Source organism: Photinus pyralis, unplaced genomic scaffold (assembly GCF_008802855.1).
Source record: "Photinus pyralis isolate 1611_PpyrPB1 unplaced genomic scaffold, Ppyr1.3 Ppyr1.4_LG10, whole genome shotgun sequence".
In the NCBI taxonomy this organism is placed as follows: domain Eukaryota; kingdom Metazoa; phylum Arthropoda; class Insecta; order Coleoptera; family Lampyridae; genus Photinus; species Photinus pyralis.
The window spans coordinates 9,001,513-9,015,459 of NW_022170250.1; positions in this window are offsets into that span (position 1 = coordinate 9,001,513).

Consider the following 13,947-nt stretch of genomic DNA (forward strand, 5'->3'; position numbering starts at 1 on the left):
TGAATATGAACTGGCAGTACCTCGTTTTTGTACCACTCCTTTACCCAATATCTTTTTTTTTTCTTAATTTTTGCACTCATTAATCCGCAATTTTGACGTATCTACATTTGGCGTAGGTACTACGAACAACGATTGAACGTGAAAGGAAATGGTACTCATGCAAAGCTCGAAGTAAAGTGCGTACGTGTAGGGCCGCCTTTACGATAAAAGTACCAAATGAGATGATCGAGAGTAGGTAGGTACTGACGATACAAAGTAACAAGTGAATCTGCATAGTAAACAGTTTTATCTATGTAATTGTCTATCTGTTTGTCTGTCTGTTTGTCTGTCTGTCTGTCGCAATCACAACATATATACATTTGGTCCTAGCGATTAAAAAGCAGTGGCACAAAACTACCTGCTTAGGTACGGCACAAATTAGTACAAAATGAGTACAAAACTATAATGGCAAGAAAATTTGTATGAATTTGTATATTCGGGGTTGCATCTCCAAAATTAATTTGATAGTAGCGTTTAAAGGGTAATGGTACAGAATTTTTTGCTTACGGTACAAATTAGTACAAAATGAGTACAAAATTACAGCACACAAAATTTTAAGAATCTATATACGTGGGGGAGTAGCATTAAGTTGCAACCCCAATGTCATCCGAAGTATGGTAGTCAGGTGATGTTTTGTACTACTAAAAACTGGCAAGTTGTGGGATTCGAACTCACAACCTGTAAGGTTAGAGTCCGAGTCTTAAACCGCTACGCCAACTGACTTTTCTAAATATAATACAATCTGAGTAGGGACTATAGTATCAAATTGAAGTTATGCCAGGAAGGTAAAGTTTTCTGGTCTCTATCTACGTAGGTATTTTCTAAAAATGGGTCCTTTACACAATGGAAATTGTGTAAACAAGACGGCTTACTTGAGCTTCCTTGCATATTTCGGTCTCCTATATTTCTAAGGATTATTAAGCGTCAGAGCAAAGCGATGCAAGCTTTATATGGGAGCCGATGGTGTCCGTCTATCCGTGAACACGATAACTGTCAAACGCTTGGACCAAATAAGCTTATGGAAAATGGGTCAAATCCAATGACCCCTTGGGGTCACGCCTCTCTGTCTCCGCCAAACTCTTGAACCTATTTAGTTCAAACTTTGCACAGTTGACCTATATGCCACAATGACCCCGTAGGGTCACACCGAGATGCTCTGCCGCTTTTTTAAACGCTCTTTATGAGTTTATTTACAATGCGTCCAGGCCCAATAACAACCACTTTCGGTACCTAATTTGACAACCGTTTCTAACGCAATTATTAATGTCCAAAAAACAAAAGAAAAATGGGGTTAGACAGACGTCGTTAGGAAAGTGTGCACCGATGCCGGGAAAGCAATAGTCGCCAGGATAGGTCGTCGCCGCCGGGTATAAATCGCCGAGTATGAGCGATGCCCTTTCGAGTGAAAGACGACAACTAGCATCCTTTCTTTCAGGGCACATGAGAGAGAAAGAACCTGGGGCAGCAGTGTGGGTCGGTTTAACGCCGCAGAAGATTATCAGGGTTATATGTAGTGAGGATAAGAAAAGAGTAAGTAATCTCCTCACGCCGCCGGTGTACAGGGCGAAAATAAACGTATCTTCTTAGAATGCTAATTAGAAATAGAATCTTCTGGTTGATAGTTTCGGGGCGATTCTAAAATTTACATTTCTCTGTCCACAGACCTGAAAAAGTACACATAAGTTCTCGTGAGGGACTGTTCGCAAAACTCGGGGATACAAAATTGGGTTCGTGAGCCTTGCCCACAAATATTGGTTAGTGTCGTTTTTGTTGACTTAAAAAACTATAACAAAATATTCGCATACTGACAATTGAGCATATAACATGGAAAAGTCGCCTTGAATGAACCTAAATTTTTCTTGGGGCGAGTTTCCAAGCTAGCGGAGGAGCTTTTGTTATATTTCTTGAGCTACATTTTTCGGCCGTAAGTGAATCTAGGATAATGTCTGCCCAAAGTAGTCCATCGTAGGTAAATAAAGTGCATGGGATGGGACGTGAACTAGATATTTTCCAATTCCGATTAATATTTGCATTAGCAAATCTGCAACTGTCATTGCGAACAAAAGATCATTCATCATTTGTTCAGAATTCACTCAACAACCTTCTCCACTACCAGTAAATTAATCATAACTTTTACTAATAACGCCAGCTACTATTATTATTTGATTTAATGTTCTTGTAACGGTAGTTTGCGTAAGGTGCGTCCCAGTTTAAGACTCACACGTTCAATAAACAAGCGGCGCAAGCACGTTACATATTTGCACAAATTAATTTATGTAATCTAAGCAGATTTAGTCGAGTTTTCCAATTAGCCAAGACACGGACTAGGTTAAATTACGTTCGGCGTTCGCTGTAAACATAATTAAGTAAACAACGACAACCCTTATCTTTCATTCAATGCTCTAAACTAATAAAGTATCGGCATGTGGCGTGAGAATTGGCTTTACGTGAAAGGAAGAGTTCGCAAAATTCGTTCCGCGTTCCTTACTTATCACGATGCATTCGTCTTGGAATTCCGGCTCGCGAGCACCCTGTATAATCTAACTGTTCGTATTAGCATACGTAAGGAAATAAGGCATACATAAGTCAGATGCATAACGTATTTGGTATCGAATGGAAGAGAAATACTCGGTATTAAGTGACATTTGTTTATCTGATTACTTTACCGTTGCAAATTCTGTTTAAATACGGTAGAACACACATCCACATCTGATTATGATTGTAGGTCGAATCAGTTGGTCTTCTTGCACGACGACCTGGAAATATATCTAGATTTCGACAGAATTCGTAATCAATCCGTAATTGAAGTGCCAAATTGTTGTAACAATTAATTAAGACAAAACAGAAGTCGCATCTGATCCTTGCACCAAGCATATCATATCGGATTTATGCAAAAAATTAGATAAACCTTTTACCGTTTGTCTCAGGGAGTTTAAAAAGAGCACCAAACATCCATTGTCCAAGTCTGATTTTAGAGACCTTTTGGTTATTATTTACACAAACCTGACAGTAAATGCTGCTTTTTAAAAAAACCTTACTGGATTAAAGGAGTCGTCAAACCTCTCCCATAATAACGTTTTAATAATTTTGAAGTAAAAGCGATTATAGTTTCACTGCAATGTCTTACATTAACATTAAGGGATTTATATTGACTTGCATAAGGGTTGAAAAAAGCAAAAAAAAACCTCAGGGGATAGCTAGGTGCTAAGGGTTGTAATTTTCGGGGTATAAATCAACTCTGCATGACCTACAGAACCGGTTATAATTTGCTGATATACCAATGTGTATACCTATATCCCCTGTAGGGTTTTTTAAATGGTTGAAAAGCAACTCTGCAAGTGCACTTGAAAGAGTAACTTTTTATTGTATTCAAGTTAATCAAATAAATGGCCAATCGTCCTAAAAGCTAGATCCTAGACCGATCCGGACAACATCCCTGCGGTGCTGGAAAAATCCTGGCCAACACTCAACCTAGGATTTGGAAAGCAGTATTAGACAAAGCTCTGGATACAAGGGTGCGCATAGAAAAATAGAGTTCAAGCAAGCCGGTCCTGATCTTTATGCTTTATGGAAATATTCTAGACATCCGGATAAACATGGAGGCGCCATAAAAGGTTAGTTACCAACGACAAGAAACGAAGGCGGATGTGATGCATCCTTTCCGGGACGTGTTTTGTTCGAGAATATTCGGTTAACCGCACAAAATTGCTTATTTTCAAATATGTTGAGAATCCCGCGCGATTAACATATAACGATCCCGCAAATACCGGGATCGAAATTTTTCTGCGCCATTCCGACGCTTCATGCAATTTCACTTTAACACAAAAAGACACAGAGGAATCCGAACGAAACCACTCGGAGATTAGAATGATGATGGTTTCATGAGCTGAGAACACTCGTATGCCGATCCGCGACGGACTGCGTTAATTAACGTGTAGCAATCTCTCAAGTAGGATGCACACTCACATTTATAATACCAACAATACCAAACTGGTTGATAACCCTCAAAATTTAAAGAAATTACCATCGGTGCTACCCAGGGCGCTATCCCTTGAAGAGGAATTATACACTAATTAAAAAGTTCATTAACTGAATAACAGATAAAAACCTCTTGGCCCAGTTTCGTTATCTCCGCTCTAAGCGCTGTTTGTTGCCGCTATTTCAGATACGGAGATTTTTTAAACGGCACGGGGTTTTACGATTGCAAAAGATTACATTAATTAGAATACATTTATTTTAACTAAACACACAAATAAAGCAAATAATTGTTTTTGAAAATTTCTCGGGAAAACAATTTTTCATATTAATTTTGGTGTGTAGAATCCAAAACAATTCGTACTTTTTCGATCAGACTTCTCAATCAAAAGTTATCGACTAGAAACCAATTTTCGAAAGAAAATTCAAAGGGCTGTAACTTTTGAACTAGTAGCCCAATCTTGGAACTGTTTGAAATTATGGATTCTACAGGCCACATTCAATAAGAAAATTTTTTTTCCGGGTCGATCTGAGACAATTTTTATTTTCGGGCCTCAAAAAAAGGCAGTGTATAACCTTCCCCGGGTTAAATTCGCACTTCATAAATAAATTGTCATTAATTCTCAAGCAAAATGATCGCGAGTTTTAAAATAAGTACGCCGTTGGATTTAATTAGCATAAAGGAATATTGTCTTTTACCTTATGAATGAAATCTCTTGATTCAGCGGGAGTTTGTTGAATTCGATTCGGTCGATGTCGAACCTTGGAATTTTATCTGCGACTCGCAAATTGTCGGCGTCGTAGATGGCCACGTGCTGGTTGTTTTGAACTCTGCAACCCTTCCCTGTAGCAGTCCCCTCGGATAAATGGACTCCGGTAACTTGATTTTTACTTAGATCGTCACTGCTCCTTGGTCAAATTTGGAAACAAACGCTATGGATTAAACATTGGCAAGCGATGAACAAAACGCAGTTGGCCCTTTCATAGTAAGTCGTTCATGAAACCGGTTTTTAAAACTGCGCGGTACTGTGATTGCATTTTTAGGAAATTTACCACTCAGATATATTTGCACGTAAATGGTGATGCAATTTCCTCCGCGCTGAGCGAATACGATTAGCTGGCAGTAAACTGATTATGCACTCGCGTTAGTTTTGACTAGGATTATTGCCCTAAATGATAATAGTTAAGCGCCTTTTAAATATTTCGCAACGTTGCAATGGTGCGCGTTAAAAAGCTGTGATTACCATGCGAGCTTCACAACGACTTTAATCGCACTCATCAAAATTACCGTCTCTCTAAATTTACACTTACAACAAATGATACGTTTACAAAATCTAATATACATTTATACAGTTAATTACGAAATTTTATTCTTTCACGCCCAGGCCAAAAAGCATTATGTGTAATTGAAAATATTCACACCCATTACACTTTAGACAACGCTGTTTTCCCCGTGCGTGGAAAATTGCAATACTGGGCCAAATCAATAACAATTTAGGCCATTTCCTTCAGAGGAACTTACGTTTTCGATTTTGCACCATATACTATACTATTTCCTCATGTTTTCGTCTTCCGGCGATGAAAATGAAGTGTTTCTGTTATCAATCTACGACTACAATGGAAGAAGAAGAAATCGGAAACAATTTGGTACATAACCGATCCGTAATAATTGCAAGGAAAAGTTGTTCATTGTGACAGACTAACGTTTCGGTATGTCAATAATGTGGAAGCCAGATGCAACGACAATTTTCTATTTTTTTACACCGTCGAGTTGCACAAGATAAGTGAAATCATTTACTCGTTTTCCGTCTAATAAAGCTGCAAAAACCTTTTAGATAATCTACATGTAATTTACAAACGGTAACATTTAAACGAGTACTTAAACATTAACGGTCATATATTATCTTCGTTGATGTCGCGACCATTAACCACGACAAGACAATTAACAAACAGTTGTTCACTTCTTATGGTACTACCGTGTGGTCTCTTCTATTAGTTATAGAAATGCAGCAACACTTTCGTCTTCATTTCAAATTCGAGTTGTTTAATTGGACGCTGGACGCGAGTGGCATAACTAAAATTAACGTAACGGATTAATCTAAATAAGGAAGAAGCAGAGGCGTGCAACTCCCAATGTGAGCATACTTATGGCGGCCTGGAAAAAAAAAACAAGTTCACTTTCGCAATTGGTTGCTACCGGATTCTAAGCTGCTTTAAGGAATTCTTGAACCATGAACTCCAGTCTCATCATGACCGAGCTTCTTATAAATAAAAATAATCAGAACGAAGAATGCAAGGTCGTAACTGTACCAAAATAGAGAGTATAACAATTGGTGGAGTGGTCTAAAAAAAAGTTAGAACAATCAATAAGGTCGCTACCGTAAATGAAATCAATATTTCGTATCACTCGACAAATGTGATTAGTAGATTAGTAGATTAGAGAGCGATCGGAATTTTAATATAAAGGAGATGCTTTCTCATAAAGAACATATACAGTTAATGGCAATTTAATACACTTTACTGTTGTTAATTAATTTTTTCTCGATTTGAAGAAAAGGCTGTCGCTATATATACTAATTACGACATCTTTTTGGAAAGGTGTCTTTTTTCAACGATAATGTATGTCGTATTGTTGGGATCAATAAATAATATGCGATTTCTCTGTTGTTGGTGCTCCTTAAAAAGTGAGGTTAAAGGTCTCAGTCGTATTACTGGGACAATATCGAAAGGTTAATAAATTACGTTTGCAATGCGGGTCTGTAAGGCAAAAATGTCAATGATTTTTTTTTGCGTTTCGGTAGGTATGCTGAAACCGCCACATATACGTGAAAATGCATTGTCACCGGTAAAGCCAGTATTTTAAAACTAAATACGGAAAAAAGTGTAACAAAAAATAAATGTGCTAAATCTTTGTGTTAAGGGGTGAATATTCTTTCAAAATTTCTATTGTTCTTTTTACATTTTTCTTTCTAAAAGTATCAGCTCCCTGTAGAGTAGGTATCTTGTATAAACAAGTTTTCAAAATAATGTGTGGGGGAGGGGGGGCGGAGGTATCAATTATGCTTTCCTAATTTTTAATGACGCACAGATGTGCAGAGTTTAGCTATTAGGCGATCATTACTTTTGTCAATGACCGTATCTACAGGGGGGATTAAAGGGGAAAAAATATTGTTTTCCGTAAATATCGACCGTGAAATATTTTACAAAATTACGGAAGCGCAAAAGGGCCATACAAGTTATTTTTTTTTTAAATTATTTTTTAGATGTAACAGTAAATTTATACATTTGTTTGGGTTGTGTACAGGAGTAAATTTGATAAAAGGGGCTATTTGCATAAATTGAACGGATTTTAAAGTAAACAGGTGTTTTCCAAGCTTTTCAAAAGGTCATTTTTCCATAAAATAGATTGCCTTTTATCCACATTACAATCCTCAGTTTTCAGTCGTTATTTCTAAGGTGAATAACCTGTTTTTCCACTCTTTCGTACTGAAAGAAGGGGGCCTTTCCAGAAGTGTCTACGTCAACCCTTTTAGGCGCTTTCCTAATAAGGAAAAACATAAATATGTAAAAGTTCATGATCAAGTGGGAGAGGGGTGGTGGACACTGCACAATTTAAATGGGCGTTTATTGAACAATCACGATAACCAGATACATTGCTCTCATTTTCGATTCTTTAAAGTGGCGGAAGAACTGTGGGCCGCACGCCTTCGTACACCCCTGGTACAAGAAAGTTGCCTTAGCGAGCCATAATAAAACGTACGTTTTCATGATTTATCAGGTTAATCTGAAACCGCAAAACAACGAAACATATTTCTGTTAGATAATTTTTTATTTTGTTTTAATAATAATTTTTGTTAGTTAATTTTTTTTATGTTTCCGTTTACATTGCCATCCTGTCATCGGTGTGTCCTCGCCCAAGTTTCTCAGGTTAATTTGAAATTTTTTAATTTTTTTTAAATGGGGTCGTTCCATGCTTTTTTTGTTTTTTAAATGCGACATATATTGTTATGAAATGGGACCATCGTCTCCTGCTCGTTTTTGGGAATGGAAAAATGGGAAATGGGATCATTGTCTCCTGAGCTTTTAGGTATTTTTAAATGGGATCATTGTCTGCTGCTCTTTTGGTTTTTTTTCAAAATGGGACCATTGTCCACATTTTTTTTGTTTTTTTTTTGAAATGAGATCATTGTCCTCTGCTCTTCTGGTTTTTAAAAAATGGGATTATTGTCTCCTGCTCATATGGGTTGTTCAAATGGAACAATTGTCCACTGCCCTTTTGGTTTTTTAAATGGTTTTTAAATGGGACCATTGCTCATGCCTTTTTGGTCTTTTTCCAAATGGGATCTTTTTCCCTGTTCTTTTGTTTTTTTTTGAAATGCGACCATTGTCTCCTGCTCTTTTAGTTTTTTAAAACAAGACCATTGTCCCCTGCTCATTTGGTTGATTTAATTGGGGCCATTGTCCCCTGTTCTTGTTGTTTTTTAGATGTATTGTATTTTTTATGAAATGGGGCCATTTTTTGGGAATGGAAGAAATGAAAAATTTCCTGAATTTCTAGTTATTATTTTTTTAAACAGGATCATTGTCCCATGCCCTCTTGTTTTTTTTTGTTTTGAAATGGGATCATAGACAGGCAGCTGCTCTTTTGTTTTTTTAATGTGGTCATTGTTCCCTACCTCTTTGTTTGTTTGTTTTGAAATGGAATTATTGTCCCATGATTTTTAGTTCTATTTTTGAAATGGGACCGTAGTCCCCTGCCTTTTTTTGAAATGTGATCATTGTCACCTGCCTGTTTGGTTTATTTTTTTAAATGGGATCGTTATCACCTACTCTTTTGACTTCTTTAGATGGAACCGAGGATGGAACCATTGCTTCTGCTGTTTTGTTTTTTTTTTGAATTGGGATCACTATCCCCTGCTTTTGTCTTTTGTCTGTTTTAAATGAGACCATTGTGTCCTGAGCTCTTGTTTTTTTTTAAACGGGACCATTGTTCCCTGTTCTTTTGGTTTTTTAAATGGAGTCATTGTTTCCTGCTCTGTTTGTATTTTTTAAATGGGATGTATTTTTTATGAAATGGGATCATTGTCCCCTGCTCGTTCTTGGGAATGGGAAAAATGGGCTCCTGAGTTTTTAGTTATTTTTGAAATGGGATCATTGTCCCCTGCACTGTTGTTTTTTGTATCTAAATGGGATCATTGTCCCTTTTGGTTTTTTAATGGGGCTCATGCCCTATAGGTTTTTTTCGAAATGAAATCTATTTGCTCTTTTGTTTTTTGTAAAGGCGACCATTGTCCCTTGCTCTTTTGGTTTTTTAAATGGGGTCATTGTTTCCTGCTCGGTTTGTATTTTTTAAATGGGATGTATTTTTTATGAAATTGGATCATTGTCCCCTGCTCGTTCTTGGGAATGGGAAAAATGGGCTCCTGAGTTTTTAGTTATTTTTGAAATGGGACCATTGTCCCCTGCACTGTTGTTTTTTGTATCTAAATGGGATCATTGTCCCTTTTGGTTTTTTAATGGGGCTCATGCCCTGTAGGTTTTTTTCGAAATGAAATCTTTTTGCTCTTTTGTTTTTTGTAATTGCGACCTCTTCTCCTCTTCCTCCTCTTCTTTTGTTTTTTTTAATGAGACCATTGTTCCCTGTTCATTTGGTTGATTTAAATGGGGTCATTGTCCTTTGTTTCTTTTGTTTTTTAGATGGGTGTATTTTTTATGAAATGAAAAAAAATGTCTTGAATTTCTATTTATTATTTTTACAGGATCATGGTCCCCTGCTCTCTTGTTTTTTTTTTTGTTTTGAATGGGATCATTGACAAACAGCTGCTATTTTGTTTTATTTAATGGAATCATTGTCCCCTACTCGTTTGTTTTTGTTTAAAAAACGAAGTCATTGTTCTCTGCTCCTTTTGTTTTTTTAAAGGTGTAGTTGTCTCTTGTTTTTTTGTTTTTTTTAGTTCAAATGGGCCATTGTCACCTGCTCTTTTGTTTATTTAAATGCGATCATCGGCACCTGATCTTTTGGTTTTTTTAAATGAGGTCATTGTCTTCTACTATCTTGGGTTTTTAAAAATATGAACGGGAAAAATGGGATCATCTCCTGAGAAGAGAAAAGAGATCAAACTTCCGCAAAGGAAGGTGTTTATAAGGTCATATTTTTATTAAATAAAAATTACATACCCGCTCCCCGAGATTTTTGAAAAGTATTGTAGCTTATGTATTTCGACTGGGACATTTGGTGGGTTAACCGGAACGACCGGGACCAATGACAGGTCTCGGTGAATACCGGCAAACCTTTATGCCCATCTTTGGTTCTTGTGAAACTTCAAAATGTACCATTGATAGGCAAAATTCACCTTTTCAAAACCCTTTTCTTCATAGTGCTGGATTTTCAATATCAAAGTGCACCTGAATCAAAATTTGATCAAAATAAAAAAGAAAATTAAAGTCGCTCTTTAACCGTGAGAGTAGATAAAGTGATCACTTTCGCCACAAGGATAGATAAGGTGAAACAGATGACTGTGTATTCTAATGACAAAATAAAGGCAAAATAAATAAATAAACATGTCATTCTTATTTCAAATGAGCCGCGAAGCACAAAATAGTTCAGAACATGGTTCATCAACTTTTAAATCGGATTTCTATCCTTCCTAAAGCATTGTTACAAGAGACATGCGAGTTGAAATCTAAATGGTAGGTATATAAAGGAAAGGAATTATGGGTTTTGTAGGGGAGAGATATTTCGTTCCTCACTTTCTGTATATAAGGGCTTTTAATTAAAGTTGAGGCTAAATTCGGCACTGCTTGTAAATTCGGTTTGGATATGTAATTTATACAATGTTAAAAGCACCGGTACATAAATTTTAAAGAAAAAATGCAAACTTGTTTCCGTCAATCTATTGGTGAATGTAAGTACCTAAATTTGCATATAATTTGATGAAAATTAGTTTCCCATGGGCCTTTGTAGAAGTCATTGGCCATTAGGCATTGACAGGACACGAATAAAGTCACGTGCGTTTGGTTAATAATAATTGAAAGGTGGATGTATTGCAATTAACTTTATGTACTGTTGCCGCGAGTATTGTACCTAATACCTACAGATAAACCTACCGGAAGAGTTTTTGAATTATGGTGGGCGAAGTGAGCGTCTCCTCATAGAAAAATGACGCAGTTTATTGTCGACCGGTGGTGCTACAATTAAATTAACTAGTCGATCGCGGAAATTTACTGTTATCCTTAGATCTAATCCTTGAAATGTCTGTTATTAATGATACACTTTACAGATATACAAGAGCTTAAGCAAACAAACTGTATGTTGAAGATTTTTTTGCGCGAACCGAAAGGTTAAAAGATCAACGTTTATTGCCCCACACATACACCGATTAATTTCGTACGAAATTCAGCAAAACTGGCATTTGCATGAAAATTTTCATTTAGAAAACGCCATAAAATGCAAATTTCAGTTCGGAAACGGACTTTTTAAAGCGTATGTGAAAATGTGCAACCTGCGCTCGCAAAAAGCTCATAAATCACACTTATTTCTGAAGTTGTCATAGTTGGGAAACTCACGTCCCATCTTTTACCTAATATGTATACGCATCGTGACCTCGGATTTCCATATTTTAAATAATCTGGATGTACACCATGACTAATACATTAGGAAGACTTTCTTTGCATGTATTGTAATTTTTTTCGTACATCAAAGAAGGAAAGCAGAGTTGTTTTAATCACTACATCGTTTAATATCAACAGGAAGTTGAAGATTCTTATCGTTTGGCTTCTCATTACTATACCACCATGATTCATGAAGAATATTGTAGGTATTTAAAGTGGGGTTGGTAGAATGAACAATGAAAGCTTCATTCAAGCATCAACGTTTTCACAAATTATTAGGTAATTGTTTGAATATTAATGCACGATTATTTTTCGACAATTTGCCAAATCATTCTAAGCTTTACCTCACGACGAAGATCTCACTTACGCTTTAAATCGAAACCATCTCGAAAAATTGACTTTTCTGGAGTATATCAGTCAAAATATACTAGATATAAATAATTAATTTTCTTCTTACTGTTTTCTCGGAACAGAAAGAAAATTGCAGTTTTGGATTTTCGGATTTTACGTACCTATAATAATAATATATGTATATTTATACAGGGTGATTCCTATAGTACCTGCCACCGTTTGGGAGCGTATAGGGGGTGCCTAGGGGAGTATTTTGATATAGGACACTTGGGGTCGGAAATCTAAAATAAGGGCGCCAGAACCAAATTTATCTTCTGGAATTTCACGCCTGTATGTAGGCAACCCAACCGACCGACGTTTCGCGCGGAGCGATGCAGAGCGAGTTAGCGCGAGGAAGCGACATGGGAAGGAAGGAGGGAAAACGACAGTCAAAAGCAATAACGTTTACAAGTCACACATCGCCGCCTGAGATCGCTCCGTGTCCACCGCCGGCCGGTTGGGTTGCCTACCTACAGGCGCGAAATTCCAGAAGGTAAATTTGGCTCTGGCACCCTTATTTTAGATTTCCGACCCCAAGTGTCCTATATCAAAATACTCCCCTACGCACCACCTACACGCTCCCAAACGGTGGCAGGTACTATAGGAATCACCCTGTATACTAAGCGGCGGATATAGTTTTTTTTACAATTTTTACGTTTTTTTTTTCGGTTCTGAGTTTCTAGTCCAGCATGCGGAGCAGTCAGAAGGGCCGATTCCTGCAAAAGGTGATGTAAACGATTTTATCATTTTAGAGGGTCCATTTGGGTCCAAATAACATGTTGAAAAGTGCACACCAATTTTTTTATCCCACAACTTTTGGCAGCCAAAAAAAACCTCAAAATGTTCGGATTTTTTTCAGTTTTTCGCTTAATACTCGAAAACGGTCCATATTTTATGAATAACACTTCTTTAGTAAATTAAAGAAAACACAACTCTGCTTCGACCAAAAGATGAACAAACAAAATCCGTCCAATAGAACAATGTTTACAAGCGATCAAAGAAATCCCTTAAGCTCCCCGTCAATTCCTGGACATCCACGGAAATCCCTGAAATCGGATAAAATTCCTTACAAAACCTCAGAAATCCTTTCGAAATCTTCTTAAATTCTTCACCATACTTGCTTTTGATGCTCCATTCCAATACTTTATTACGACCGCTTTCATATAGAAACGTTTCAAATACTGCGTGGCAATATTGAGTAAAATAATTAGAAGCTAAAATTTATTTTTGAACGAGTCAAAGAAAGCTATTTCAGTGACAAAATGCAATTGGAAGGTAGACAAGGAAAGTCAGATTTTGGCTTTTTCGATGTGAGAATGAAAATTAATTTAGAACACATGTCATATTTTATCAGGAACGACTTCATTCGGTACGGCAAAACAATTATTGAAAGGTAAAAGTGACCGCATGTGCAGATAAGCGCATTAGGTGATTAATCTCTACCTGCTTAGTTACCGCCCCTCCATCAAAAATATAATTTATGACCAAATCATTCGATCGTGTTATTAACGCGAAGTGTAGTCCATCTTGTGCGAAATGGTCTCCAAAAATTCCAAATGGTCCGAAGGAAAGTGCCTGGTACCGAAAGCAAGAGAGCTGAGGGTGAATTTTGACAAGCACATATTAGGTAGTAAGTAATTTGGATTTTTACATTTAAACATTGGGCATACAATGCAAAATGATTTTGGAGTTGGACAATAGGTGACTAAATATTGTGTATAGAAATTTACCTCCACACATGTAACTGCCGTTAGTTTCAATCAGTCATTTTCCAAATCCAACATTTATACACGACAATTACAATCATCTTATCTATCCAAGTCTAAAATTAGGAACACATGTAGTGTAGTCTATTGCGTCGGCGGCGTCGGCATTTTAAACAGGTGTTTAGAAGTCTGTTGATAATTAACACTGCACATGCCTACTTATCGC